Source organism: Vicugna pacos, chromosome 2, assembly GCF_048564905.1.
Source record: "Vicugna pacos chromosome 2, VicPac4, whole genome shotgun sequence".
Classification (NCBI taxonomy): domain Eukaryota; kingdom Metazoa; phylum Chordata; class Mammalia; order Artiodactyla; family Camelidae; genus Vicugna; species Vicugna pacos.
Window position 1 is genome coordinate 21,069,206 of NC_132988.1, and position 14,725 is coordinate 21,083,930.

At 38.5% G+C, this 14,725-nt stretch overlaps 1 long non-coding RNA gene across 1 annotated transcript; it reads left to right on the top strand.

Annotated features, from left to right (window-relative positions):
- The first annotated feature begins 6,051 nt into the window (after positions 1–6,051).
- Positions 6,052–8,370, top strand: LOC140700000 (uncharacterized). The gene is made up of 2 exons (XR_012078203.1): positions 6,052–6,514; positions 7,946–8,370. It is a non-coding gene; the product is annotated as an uncharacterized lncRNA (long non-coding RNA).
- The last annotated feature ends 6,355 nt before the right edge of the window (positions 8,371–14,725 follow it).

Below are 14,725 nucleotides of genomic sequence, written 5' to 3' on the forward strand. Positions count from 1 at the left end.
ACTGATGTCATCCCGCCGGAGACTTCAAGCCACAGCTGCGCTGGGGCTCATCTTTCCTTTTTTCACAGTCAGATGATTCAAGCTTCATTTCTGGCTCCTGCCTCCCTGCTTGGAATCATCTCCCACCAGCTCACTACTCCTGCCCACACTCTTGATTTTCCCAGGGGCAGCGGGCGGCTAGCTCACAGGAGGTTCTTGATTTTACTCCATCACGTGTTGGAAGCAAAGGCTTCCTCTGATTTCTCCCTGTCTCCTCAGCGAGGCAGGCAAAGGTTGTTTTAGGGACCCCCTTTCCCAGGAACCCCTGTGCTGCCTGGAGAGTATGTTTTAATGCCCTCTGTTTTTAGCCTCCAAAAGAGTTTCTTTATCGGATTTAAGGTATGGGATGTCACTCAGCGAGCCAAACAAAAACAGAATACAACTCACACTGACAGTTATGGGATTTTGTACTTAATGACTCTTACACGGCACTTCCTAAATTACTCTCATAAAAAAAACTGAATTTGAAAAGCCATTTGTCTCAACTGCCACTAATACGCTCATCTCATTTTGCTCTGTTGTACAATAGAGCATGAAACATTTAGCAAGTTTTTTATGTTGAAATTTTTTCTGTACTCCTGTTTTACAGGCTAATTTTTTCTTTTCCCAGTTGGGGGCAAACTAAATTTTCAACTACCCGTAAAAGTCTGATTTGAAAAGTTCATCCTCCCAGTGTTGTTGTTGCGGGGGTTTTTTTTGTTGTTGTTTTGTTTTGCTTTGCTTTTTTGTCTTTTGGACAGAGAAGCAGACTGTAGGCCTGAGAGTGGTCCAGAGGCTGCAAAAGAGAGCTGGTCTTTTGATATACGCAGACTAGATCTGTCTTGTGAACAAGAAAGAGCAATTTCTTCCTTTTGTAATCTGTTGTCAAGCAGTGCCAAGCCAGGGTTAAAACAAGAGCAGGGCACTTGTGTTGATATAAGATTAGGGCTTTGAAAATGCTATATTTTATCTATTTTTACCTAATGCCAGGGACATTCTGCAACAAGTATTCTTCAGGATAGAAGCCCGTGTCATGACTTTGCTCTGTAGTCCTTTTATCTGTCCACCTCAGGCATTTTCATTAAGTCATCCAACACCAGCAGCATGAACTGGACAAAGACAATGGAGCTTATAAACCAAAGTATCAGTTCCATAAAGACTTATCCTGAGTGCACTGGTTAACATGGTCTTCATTCAAGATCCGGGTTACTTAAGAAAAAGAACAGAGAAAGAAAAGAAAAGGAAGGAAAGAAGAAAAGGACAGAAAGGAACGAAAGGAAAGGCAAAGCAAACATTATTATCTTAAAAAACAAAACTGATATTTTAGATGCAGAGAAGTGACTCCCAAAGGTCTTTTTTTGGGGGGGATTTCAACTACAGTTTCAAGTCCCCAAAAAATGAGGACAAGAGTAGGCATAATGAAAGTATGAGACACAGACTACGCAGGGTACTAATTCTTGCACGTCTCATAAATTAATGCATTCACTTCTTCATTTTACAAACATTAACTGAGCAGCTACTATATTTTAGGCACTAGGTACAATGCTAAATGCTGAAGTTGGTGGAATAAGCAAGAAAAGATTCATACCCTCTAGGACTCACAGTCAAGACGAGACAGACACATTAAAAAAATTACAGTAAGATTCAAAATGTTGACAAAAGTAAATCATATTTGATTGCATCCTAGTTTTCATTCATTTATTCATTCAACCGCTTATTCATTCACTCAGCATTTATTGGTCCTTTGTTCTAAGCACTGTCCTTAGACACGGGGACACAAAGGTGAATAAGACCCTTAACCTTAAGGAGTTCTGTCTTACGTAAGAGAGACGCTATTTAACACAGCAATTAAAATACAGCACGGGAGGTGCTAGTAACAGCAGTATAATCACAGGAAACAGGGCAAATGACTGCCTGTGTGAGCTGAGAAAAGCAGTTAACAGTGATCCTTTACTCCAACTGACAGAAAACCCTAACCTGCAAAATAAGTACTTTCTGCAGATGACAAAGCTGGAGAAACTTTATAGACATTAGTCTTTCTTATTTGTGAATGCGCTCGTTTTTTCCCTCACATTTGCTTCAGAAAATATTTCAGGATTAAGATGACAATCTGGCCACACCGTTCCTAATTTTAATGTTCTAAGATGCCAGCCATCGGACCAGCAGAGAATTGATTGTACTTGGGAAATGATCAGATGTCAGGAAGAATGACCCAGAGAGGAGGACCGAAGTGGAGGGTTCTAATTTTAGAGATGGGGTGGATAAAGAGCCCATTAACCATGCCTAAACTTTCTTTAAGAAAAGATACAATTACACAAAGGAATGCATTTTGTACTATAAATGTACTATAAGACCAAATGTTTAGCTACTTTTAACATTTTGAAATGGGCAGTCTGATGTGGGAAAAATCACCTTTTAAAACCATCACCTTCATGTTTCTTCATAGCAGAGGAAGTTGATTTCCTAAGACTATTTCGGACTAAAATGGCCCATCCCCGTTGCCTGCATGAATGGCGAGGAATAGCTTGTCGGAGTGCAGTTGGCAGGTGAGGTGGACATGTGGCTTCCAGGTAGTTTCTTGTCTCACACATCTCTGTGTTTTGTGTATAATTTAAAATTGCCTAATTTTCAACATTCCTATTAGGTAATTGGCCTTTTATGTGTGTGCCTGTAACTAATCTTTCCCCTTCTCTTCCAACAGAAGTATAAAACCTTTTCTAATACAGTGTAACACAATGCTAAATTGGAAATTCCAGCTAAGTCACAGCAATATATTATATTTGGAATTCCAAAGAGAAGTGCCAAAGCAAAATGCGTATTTTTAAAAGGGATATCAGAGAACCAGTCAGGCCATTCCAAAACCACAAGGAGAATATTAAAAGGGTCAAGGGACTGGAGATGATGATATAATTTGTGAAGAGGTGTATGTGTGTGCACGCGCGCTAACTTGTGAGTTTCACCTCCAGGGGAAAAGGTGGGCTGCTATCCTTTGCAAAAAGGGCTTCAGTGGGACGACTTGGAGAGCCTGAGCTGTATTCCTGGAGTGTGAGAGACAGGAGGACTGGGATCTGACAGGTTTAATGGAAGGCAGGAGAGGCAGTTGGTGAGCTGTTTGGGCAATGGAATAAGGTATTTCTGGTGGAGGAGATGAGGCCCTTCCCGAGAGAGCTAGCCTCCGTTCATTTTCAGCCCTGACCAGGAGGACTCTCTGTCAAAGGATAATGAACCTCGAACAGAAAGAGACAAAAGAAAGTAGCTCCGTAAACCCTGGGTGCAGTAAACAAGCGCGAGAGGCGTCGTGCCAGATGAGCCCAGCAGGGGGAGGCCCTGCGGCACCACCAAAGCGGCACAAAGAGAAAATCTGCCCCAAACATCTGCGCATCTCAGAAGGAACCAGGGCTAGCTTGGAATTCTCTGTCCCCTTTTCCCTTCCTCCCACTGAGCTCCCTGCCCATAATCCATAGCATCTGTAATAACGGCTTGCAAATGCCTTTTCTCCTTCCCAAACATATCACCGTGTCCTATTACGTTTAAATTTCTAAGACATATGGGCACTCATATATAATAAAGAAGAGTCATTTCAACATTTTATATCCTTTAAAAAGACTAGTCGTGGAATAAAAAAATCAGTGGATCTGTTTTTTGTTATTTCAGCTTGAGTGGATATCCTCTAATAAAAACGCAGGTTGTACTATAAAACCAAATGTTATTAAAATTGTGTTATGCAACAGACTTGCCTGCAAGCTAAGTAGAAGAGGACGTCTCCCCAGTACAGATGATTCTCGGCTTATAAATATTGAGGTAGTAATGATGTATCTGCATTCCATCATCCATATTTTTCATTCATTAACTTCATTAAATTCTGTTTTCAAAGAGCCATGTTTGTCCTTAAAGGACAAATTCATCTCGTTAGGAAGCCAGCTTCAGGCGGTGTCTTTCCCAGTGGCCTGTTGTATTGATTCTGATGAAATACAAAACAGAAACATCTAAAGGAATTTTTAGGAAGTGAAACATGGATATATAGTATCCTGTTTGATTGAGTCCCTTGGAAATAAAGTATGTAGTTTATCATGAAGCTAGGAAACTTCATTTTGTAAAAGTAAATCCAAAGCCAAAATAATATGTCTTTTGGAGCAAGTCAAAGAGAGATTCACCAACAGTTTGGAATGGAGAGTTATTGTAACAAAAAATATCAAAATTCGCTTATTTATCCTTAAATTATGGGAAGGAAACTGACTTACACTATCTCTATCATATTATATTTTGGTTTTTATTTGTATTTGTCTATGGTGCTATGTATGATATAGATGCCTAAAAAGTAACAGTAAATAAGTAAATTTGTGCATAAGCAATTTATTGAATTATATTCTGAAGAAATATAATCCACGTATTTTTCTGATTGATTCTTTAAGGAATAATTCCCAGTTCTCAATCTTTTTATTTATAGGGTTTACAGAAGGTATGACAGAATTATTTGTGCACATTTAAAATAAGACACACAATAATGGCATTTCTCTCATGAACTTTATTTGCCTAAATGGACAAGAAGTAATAATGAAACTAAAATCTTTTCAAAGGCATTTAGATAATGTCTTCTTGTTTGACAGGCTCGGAATTGTTAAAAGCATTCCTCTAAGCCGTTTAATTGCCATAAAATAGCTGTGTCTGAATTACTTTTCCTGGAAAGCCAGAGCCTGGCTCCAAGGCCATGGGAATGTCGGCTTCTTTAATGTTAAGTTAAAAAATAAATATAGGAGACAATTACAAGCCATATAACAGATTTTCTTTTAAAGCATATGTGCTTCAACTATTTCTTGCGAATATATTTTTTTCCTTATCCCCTTAAAGTCAATAGGTAGATTCTCTCTTATTTAAAGAAAGAGCAAAAGAAATAGGGGGATAACAAGAAATGCAGGAAGGGATGTTCAAGCTCTCTGTGTTACCCACCTTCTGGGTGACCAAGTCTTAATTATTAGAACACAAGTGATAAAGGAACACACAGGTCAGACAGGTGCTTCGAAAACCAGCCAGAGTTTTACTACTGTTTTTACTACTTTATGAATTCATAAAGCCATGGCGTAAATCCAACTGTCGCCTAGAAAAAGTGAAGAAAAATCCCAAGGGACTGCTAATATCCCACTCAGAGGACCTCTGTCTGTCTATACGTTCTCATGAACCTAACTTTTCAGTTGACTTTAAGAGTAAAAAAAATCCATTTACTTCATATTTTGAAGACCACTGCTGAATATTTTTAAATGTCTCCCAAAACCATTTAGGAGGAAAAATACAGGATAGACAGCTGTCTATGAAACAGGATCAAAATTTTGCTTTAAAAAAATCAAAAGATAGAAAGAGAGAGAATCACTCATCTTAGCTAACTTATGCAGCAATAACAAATGAACCCATAGTCTTAGGAGCATATGACCACAAAAATTTAATTCTTGATCATGTTACATATCCTTCCTAGTTCATGATCCAGTCTATTACAGAGCTTTTTTGTCCTGGGACATAAGCTGATGAAGAAACTATTTCCTAGGATGGAATAAAGAGATGAGGAAGAACCATGAATGGCTTCCTGTTTCTACTCATATTTTTTTGTCCAATGCAAGTTACATGATGCAAATGGAACAGAGAGGCATAATCCGCCCACAGAAAGGCAATAAATATTTGAAGACAATAACATAATGTACCACAGTTCTCCCTTTTGATCCCAATTGTGTATTTCCCTCCTTCTACAGGCAAAGCACATTCATCTCCTCTCTCAAGAGGGACAAACTAATATGAAACCAAGGTCAAAGTCTAGAATCTCATAAACATCTCACAGGTGTACAGATGTGGGTCCTCTTGATCTGGAAGCCTATTTATGTGAATTTGGACAGAATAATGGCCATAAGTTGTCCCATGGGAAAAAGAAAACAATGGGAAGAAGGCAGTAGACACTGATCCACAGCAACTCTGAAATCTTTGTAAGGATTTCAAGGGCTCTGTACTCAGGAGCTGGTGACTTCTCCTTGGTTGGCTGCCAGTCTAAGCCCTGACACTAGCACATAAGTCCATTGTCCATTGTGTTCCATGGCTCTTGACTTCACTCTAGGATGTCCTTTCTTTTCTATTATCTTCCTTGAGCACATCTGAAGAGATAATTGGGAAAATGCCCTCTTTAGGGTAGGAGATTTCTCAGTGTGCTTCCACCTTGTAGAAGATCAGGGACCCAACAATCATTTCACACCTTGACCAGTTAGGGTTTTGTTTATTTGGCCTGCTCTTGACCACCAATAACACTGTGGCATCAGGTCTCACCTACAGCTCTCTGGAGCTCAATGTCCTCTGCATTTGTGTCTCTGATAGGAAGAAAAACCCCTAGCCCTCCTTGTCTTGCACCCATTTATTGGCAAGAAAAGAAGAAGGAATATCTATCAGAATTATTTATGATACATTTTGTTCAATTTTACAATCCTCTGCAGAGAACACAGATGCTCCAGGAGTCAGTATCAAGGTAAGATCAAGTACAAACTCATGTTATGCCCTGAGTAACTGTCCACCAGTCCATTCAACACTTCTGTCACTAAATCAATAAATCGTTAATTCCTGCATTTCCAATGGTATGACAACTCAATATGCAAAAAGAAAAAATTTAAAGACACTTCTCAATCCTACTATATAATAAATTAGAACACCAAATACAATTGTGTAGATGTTTTCTTTGTTTGTTTTTTTAAAAATATTCTTCAGTTCTGTAGTTGCAAGGGCCAGAAATTCACCCACATGTAAGAAAGCCCATAAATAAATCAGAACCCAAGAAGAATAGGATAGGATGGACAGTGGGATGGTTCAGGACTCCAGGTGGCCCTAAGGGCTTCAGCAACAACTACTCACATGAATCTTCATTAAAACTCAGCCATTAATATGACTCTGTTTCTGTGGGTGGTTCCTACTTCCTAACTATGACCCACTGCTTCTGGTCCAGGGCTTGTCAAACTACCTAGGGTTAGGGAACGCTTCCTACTCACCACTCCCCAACCCATCACAGACCAATACTTCTATAAAACACAAAATGGAATATTTGGATGTTTCGGAATCTAAAGCTTAGCTCCCTCTCTTTCTCTCTGTTTATCACAGAGTGGTAAACAACAGCACACAGACCAGTACTGATGTTCATGCCACATTGTCCACAACACGCATCTGCTTTCTTTTACTTCCTGTCACACTCATATAGTTGGGTTGCAAGTGGCCCATCCCAGTCTCCCCACCCTTTCTTACATTCTGACCTTCAAATTCTGCTCCTCCCCTTCTGCCAGGTGATGTTCTAGAGAAAGGAAACTATATTGGCTTGCGTCATCTGCTGTGCCTGTGGCTCTTCTGGATTCCCTTGCCTAACTTTATCCAACAATCTCTGAGTGGACAGGTGGCATCACACAGTAGGACACAGGGAAGACTAAGGACTCCTTTAGAAACCACAGATATGGCGTGGATAATGCTGACTGACACATTGTTTTCTTGGGGTTTTTTTAATTAGCTTATTTTTTTTATAAGAGGGCAATAAGGAGCAATGTAAAAGATCTACATTAGCAGACTGAGTCCTAGTTAAATAATAAATGGGATTTTCTCTCATTTGAAAGAGCTGACTGTTAGGTGCCTTCCGTGGGCAAACCAGAGGCGCTGGGGTGCTGTGGTCAGTGACTGTCTGAGTAATCTTCACACGAGATGCCTGGTTCTCACCTTAACTGGATAGACCATTCATCTCTGTTCACTAAAATGACCTGAATTCAAGAATGACTAAATAAATTCTTTCCAAGGGCGCAACCATTTTTTTAATCTACTTTCTCCATGGTAGGTCACAGTTCCAGAAACACTGCTTAAGAAATAAGTTTCTCTTTAGAGAAAAATAAGTAAAACTGGCCTCAAGATTTTTCCTTCTGATCTGTAGAGTCACCGGGAAGAAAGAGAAAAGAGTAGCAAGAGGGCTCAGAAAAAGCAGTGAGTACTGCCAACTACAGACTAAACCTCAATACCCAGAATTTAGATACTCACTCATAGTCAACTACTGGCTCCGGAGTATAAAAGACATAAGGTCCTACTGGACAGACTGCAAAAGACATCAAGAAGATGCTAGTGATTCACAAGCAAGTCGCTCATGAGATTCACCTGTTGAGCTTTTGAAGCCCCACCCCAGGCCAATCGAGTCAGAATTTCCAGGAACGTTTGGGGAGAACACATATACCAATTTATCTGGGAAAGGACCCATTTAATACCTTCTATGGAACAATTTGTGCCTTTTCATTATTTTCAGCTTCACCTTTTATGCTTTAAGTGTCCTAGTTTGGATAATAAATGGTGCAGTGTATTAAAATTCAGCAGAACAGTCCATGCTGATCTTAGTAACTTCGATGAAGATGGAGCTTGGCCTGTTCTCTTTGATGAATTTGTTGAGTCACAAAAAGTCCATCAAACATCACAGCAAGAACTATTGTGAAGAAAATACAAACCTTAAATTGACATAAGACCAATTAACAAGAGAAGACCAAATAAAAGTTTACTAACATGTGTATGTGGGAGAAACCCAGGAAAACTGAGTAACTCACCGAAATGGCTGAAACCCTCCTCCTAACTACCATCTCCAGCAAAAGATAAGAGAGGATGTTGGCGATAGTGGTTTGGGACTTCAAAGGGGAGGAAGACAAACGTTTGGTAAATGAACATTTGCTAGACCAAGCAGAGACAACCAGGGGCAGAGTGGACTCTGATCATGAGGCCCTGCCAAGCTGCCCCTACCACACCTGGCACATATTCTTTGTAAATGTGAAGGTTCTATTGCAGAAAAATTCCCGTGTGAATTCTTTCAGGCAGTTAGAGGGAAGGTCAAAGTTTCATCCTGTCTTTGTGTACCTTATTGTCTTCAGCTAGAGATAATCTGCATGCCAAAGAGACATTTGGGGTGGTGAATTTTGCTCCCCTACAAAGATGTCAGTCAGGACCATGTCAGTCCATTATTCAGGCTTCCATTAGATGAAAACTTCCAATAACAGGCTTCGGAGAACCTGAATTCCTTTCCTCTTGGGAGACTCCAAGGTCAGTACAAACACACCCACTTCCTATCTGGATGCTATCATCTCTGAATATCAAGGAAGTCTTGAGACAAGTGGCCTTTGACAAGCCACCAAAAAATTCCTGTGAGACTCTGTGCCCAGAATGCTGGGTGCGTCCTCCCTTCTCCTTTACATTTGATTATCTGAAGGGGGCCAATCAAATATCACTATGCAAAACAACAATCTCAACAAATATCTACAGCGAAACTCTGGCAACGTTTAAATGGTAGTTTCCTCCACTAAATCAAGAAAAGCTTGCCAGATAAAATACTGGGGACCCAGTTAAACTTAAAAAGCAGGTAAACAACAAATTTATTTTTAGTATGTGTTATGTCCCATGCAATATTTGGGACATACTCATACTAAAGACACTATTCCTTGTTTCTCTGAAGTTCCAGTTGAACCAGGTGTCTTGTATTTTTGTTTGCTAAATCTGACAATCATAAACTAACTGGTATTTCTGCTGCCACATGCACTTCCCAGCCCTGCCTGTTCATACTGGTCCAAGTCACACCCCAAAGGAGGAGCAGAACTAGAATCTGAAAAAGCTCAAGGTCAGACAGGTCAAGGTCAGTGTTTTTCTCTGACTTCTGGATTGGTTATGAAAACTTTTGTTATGAATGCTATGAAGAGGACCACGTAGGGGGAAAGAGGGGTGTAACTTTGAGTTTTGCCTGGGCAAGTCAGCACTCCCCAAATTCATGCCATTTCTGATTTTTACCCTGGGCTTTCCCCACAGCAAGTTCCCACTGAAATCCTCCCTTCTGTGGGATATCCTCCACTGAAGAATTACTTTATATAGTAGTCCTACCAACCTCTACCTAGGAAAAAAAATAAAGCTAAATGAATCTGGTCTTATACTTCATAAACCTCAGTTACAAATTTGTTAAGAATGCTATTTTCAGAGTGTGAAACCTCATAAAGGAACATCTGAGATAAATCATTAATAGTTACGGCACTTAAAAATTTAAACAATGCAACTTTATGTTATTCTCTGTTCTTGTCTGAAGGCACACATGTGTATACCCACATAAACACAAAGTTGCTGTTCCTGAGCCTTGTAGCCCTGAAGCCAAATCTTCAGGTGTCACTCGAATGGAGAATCTCATCAAGACCTGTCTAGTGCATATCTTTACAAAGTGGCAAAATGAGGACTTGAATTCATTTAGGGCATGTGCATAGATAGCATATGAAGAGTGTAGACTTGCCGCCTGCCATTACCCAGGAATATCCTGGGTCACATCCCAGACCCCAGCTTTCTCCCTGATGGATGCTCTGGTTCTAACCACACAACGTCTCCAATCTCTCATCGAAACTCGTCACGTTCATGTGTTCTTAGGTACCTGTTATACGCTGGGTGATGTACTCAGGCTTGTATTCCTGGACTTTGTTATAATCCAAATCATGCTACTAAGAGTTATAGGACTTGTTAATGAGCCCATCTATACTACATTTATCATTATTTAAAAGGTAATAAACTGTTTCATAGTTTTACATACACTGAGCAGAAAATTGTTCACCTTTATGTATGTACCAATTCTTCTATAACATGAGAAGCCTCTCTCTATATATACATTTAATATATTTATAAATATAAACAAATCTATTTATTAATTTTTATTTTAAATTTTGTAATCATTAACTATCTATATAATTAATATGAAGTTATATTCATTATAATAATTATTGTTTATTAATATAAATTAGAAACCATAAATATGTTAATAAATGTATTATGTACAAATACAGAAATATACATAAATTAATATATTTAATATATACAATACATATATGTATATGTTTCTATGATTAAATAGCATGGAAATAGTACTTACCACCTGTGCCAAGCTTTTCAGTTCACCACGGAATATTCTGCTGAAAACCTGAACAAATACAGGTGTGCAGAAACTCCTAGGATCAGAGGGGTTGAGGACAGAGACTTAATGGCTGTGATCTGCACCTAAAAGTACTGCCTTCTCATTCTTACACAGGTTTGCTAGGCTGCTAGTGCCTCCCTTCCCAGAGTCCACACTCATTCCATAATCTTGACATTCTCACTTCTGGGCAGAGGGAGCTGGGCATGTACATATCAGCTGAGCACTGACTGGACATCCAAAGTCCCAAACAATTTCCTGTGATTCCCTGTTCCTGTAAATGTTCCTTAATGACCCAAATGACAGCTGTTCTTTCATCTTCTTTAAGCTCTTCCTGCTCAAAGAGCCTACTCCGCTTCCATAAAATCAATGTCCCGAGCAGAGACTTTAGAGTACCAGAGTGTCTGAGAGCTGGCTAAGGGCAAGAACGTGTCTGTCTGGTAGCCATTGTTTCATTAGCATCCAGTAGAGTTGGTGGCTCCAGGCACACTCGAGGGAAAGAGAAGTACACATTTGGACTCTACACACGTACCTTCAAGTAAGACCAATTACCCTACTTATTCAAACAACTATATTATATTCCTCAGACAATCTTCAGAAATTCAGCAGTCTAGAAAGACATTCTGACATCAGTAATCCTGCAAAGTTTATGGTAAGAGTTTTTTTTTTAATCTCTCATTCTCCCTCCTTTGCTTTCTATATTCTGTTATCCATGTAATATTCGTTGAGTATTTACTACGTGTAAGAAAAGTTGTACTAGGTGCTGTGAGTGTCTAAACTTATTAAACTTCCTGAACAATCCAGTCAAGAGTCTATCCCTAAGAAGTAAGTCAATGATGTTTACACAGTTTTAATCTTTTCAGCCTCCAAATGCAAACTATTTCTAAGCTATGAAATTTTTTCTAGAGTAGAAGATAATTTTTCCCAATTGTAAGAAATTTAAGAGATTCTAGGGGAGAGACTGTAAAGATATACTTTCTATCAAGGAAAGTTATGTTTTCCATTTTGGTTGATGTTATATCTTTTGGCCACATTCCTGGGCAGAATGAAAAAGGAATATGATAATAAGTTTCCAGGACATATTCCCCAACTAGTCTTACATAGACGTTCATCTGGTCCTAATTACAACCCTATCAAGTAGATGGGTGGTATTAATAGATTATTAGGGGTATGGAAACCATGAAGGAGACATTTTAAATGATTCCCTCACCATCAACAGAGAAGCAACAACACAGCTTCTTTGGAAGGCAGCCCAGTATGGTAGAATAAGAATGGATTTGAGATTAATAAAATCTGGGTTTGAAACTGTATGATTTGGGAAAATTACTTACTGTCTCTACACATCAGCTTTTTTCCTCCATAAAAAGAGAACATTAGGTTGAACCACTGGAAACTGTCAATATATAATCATTTTTTTACCTGCAAAAATGGCAATTTCATTTGGTTTAACCTCATAATAATGTTAACTTGAAACTTAACAGAGTGGTTCTAAGTATAAATGCTCTATTCCAGTCAAAGTGCCTGAATGGGTCCTGGGATAAGAAAGCGCTACCCAGGTGTGGGTTCTCTTTGCCTTTCCAGTGTCAGGCCATCAGCATAGTTCTCTCACTCACATACCAGCCACTCATTTAATCCCATGGTTCCTCCATCCCTTTTTAGATTTTAGACAATGTTATCTTAATGTATTTTACACTACATTAGCTAAAATGTTAACACATTTTGAAATTTCAGAAGGTGAGATTAAAAACAAACTATAAAATGTTGACTAAGGAAATTAAAGATGACTTAAAGAAGTGGAAAGATATTCCATGTTCTTAGATTGGAAGAACTAATATTGTTAAATGGACATAGTACCCAAAGCAATCTACAGATTTACTGTGATCCCTATCAAATCACCAAGGACGTTTTTCACAGAATAGTCTTAAATTTTACATGGAATCACAAACGATCCAGAATTGCCAAAGCAATACTGAAGAGAAAGAATGAAGCTGGAGGAATAACACTCTCAGACTTCAGACAATACTACAAAGCTACAGTAATCAAAACAGCATGGTACTGGTCCAAAAACTGACATATGGATCAATGGAACAGAAAAGAGAGTCCAGAAATAAATCCACAGACTTTTGGTCAATTAATCTCTGACTAAGGAGGCAAGAATATACAATGGAGAAAAGACAGTCTCTTCAGCAAATGCTTTTGGGAAAACTGGACAGCTGTATGTAAATCAATGAAGTTAGAATACTCACTCACACCATACACAAAAATAAACTCAAAATGGCTTAAACATAAGACAAGACACTATAAACCTCTTAGAAGAAAACATAGGCTAAACATTCTCTGACATAAATCTTAGCAATGTTCTCCTAGGGCGGTCTACCCAGGCAATAGAAATAAAAGCAAAAATTAACAAATGGGACCTAATTAAATTTACAAGCTTTTGTACAACAAAGGAAACCATAAGCGAAACAAAAAGACAACTTATGGGATGGGAGAAAATATTTGCAAAAGATGACACTGACAAGGGCTTAATCTCCAGAATATATAAACAGCTCATACAACTTAATTAAAAAAAAAACCCAATCCAAAAATGGACAGAAGATCTAAAGCAATCCTCCAAAGAAGACATGCAAATGGCCATTAGGCACATGAAAAAATGCTCAATATTGCTACTTTTGAGAGAAATGCAAATCAAAACTGCAGTGAGGTATCACCTCACATCAGTCAGAAAGGCCATCATTAAAAAGACCACAAACCATAAATGATGGAGAGGGTGTGGAGAAAAGGGAACCCTCCTACACTGTTCATGGGAATTTAGTTTGGTGTAGCCATTATGGAAAACAGTATGGAGATTCCTCAGAAGACTAAAAATAGACTTACCGTATGATCCAGCAATCCCATTCCTGGGCATATATTCAGAGGGAACTTTAATTTGAAAAGATACATAAACCCCAATGTTCACAGAAGCACTATTTACAATTGCTAAGACATGGAAACAACCTAAATGTCTATCCACAGATGACTGGATAAAGAAGCTGTGGTATATTTATACAATGGAATACTACTCAGCCATAAAAAAGAATAAAATAATGCCATCTGCAGCAACATGGATGGACCTGGAGACTGTCATTCTAAGTGAAGTAATCCAGAAAAAGAAAGAAAAATACCATATGGTATCACTTATATGTGGAATCTTTTTAAAAAGGCAAACGAACTTATTTACAAAACAGAAACAGACTTGACATAGAAAACAAATTTATGGTTACCAATGGGAAAAGGGGGTAGGAAGGGATAAATTGGGAGTTTGAGATTTACAGATACTAACTACAGTATATAAAATAAACAACAAGTTTACACTGTATAGCATAAGGAACTATATTCAATATCTTATAGTAACCTATAATGAAAAAGAATATGAAAAAGAATATATGTATGTTCATGTATGACTAAAGCATTATGCTGTACATCAGAAATTGACATAACATTGTAAACTGACTATACTTCAATTGAAAAAAAAAACAGGATTGGGGTTGGGGTTATAGCTCAGTGGTAGAGTACATGCTTAGTGTGCACAAGGTCCTGGGTTCAGTCTCCAGTGCCTCCATTAAGGAGAAAAAATAATATAAAAAGTAAATTTTTAAAACCAACCAAATCAAAAAAAATCAAACAGCACTGCAGTCACCAAGATTTTCCCATTGAATTTAGTAGCACAAAGGTTTTCCTTTCCACATCCAAGCAGATGTTTTGTTC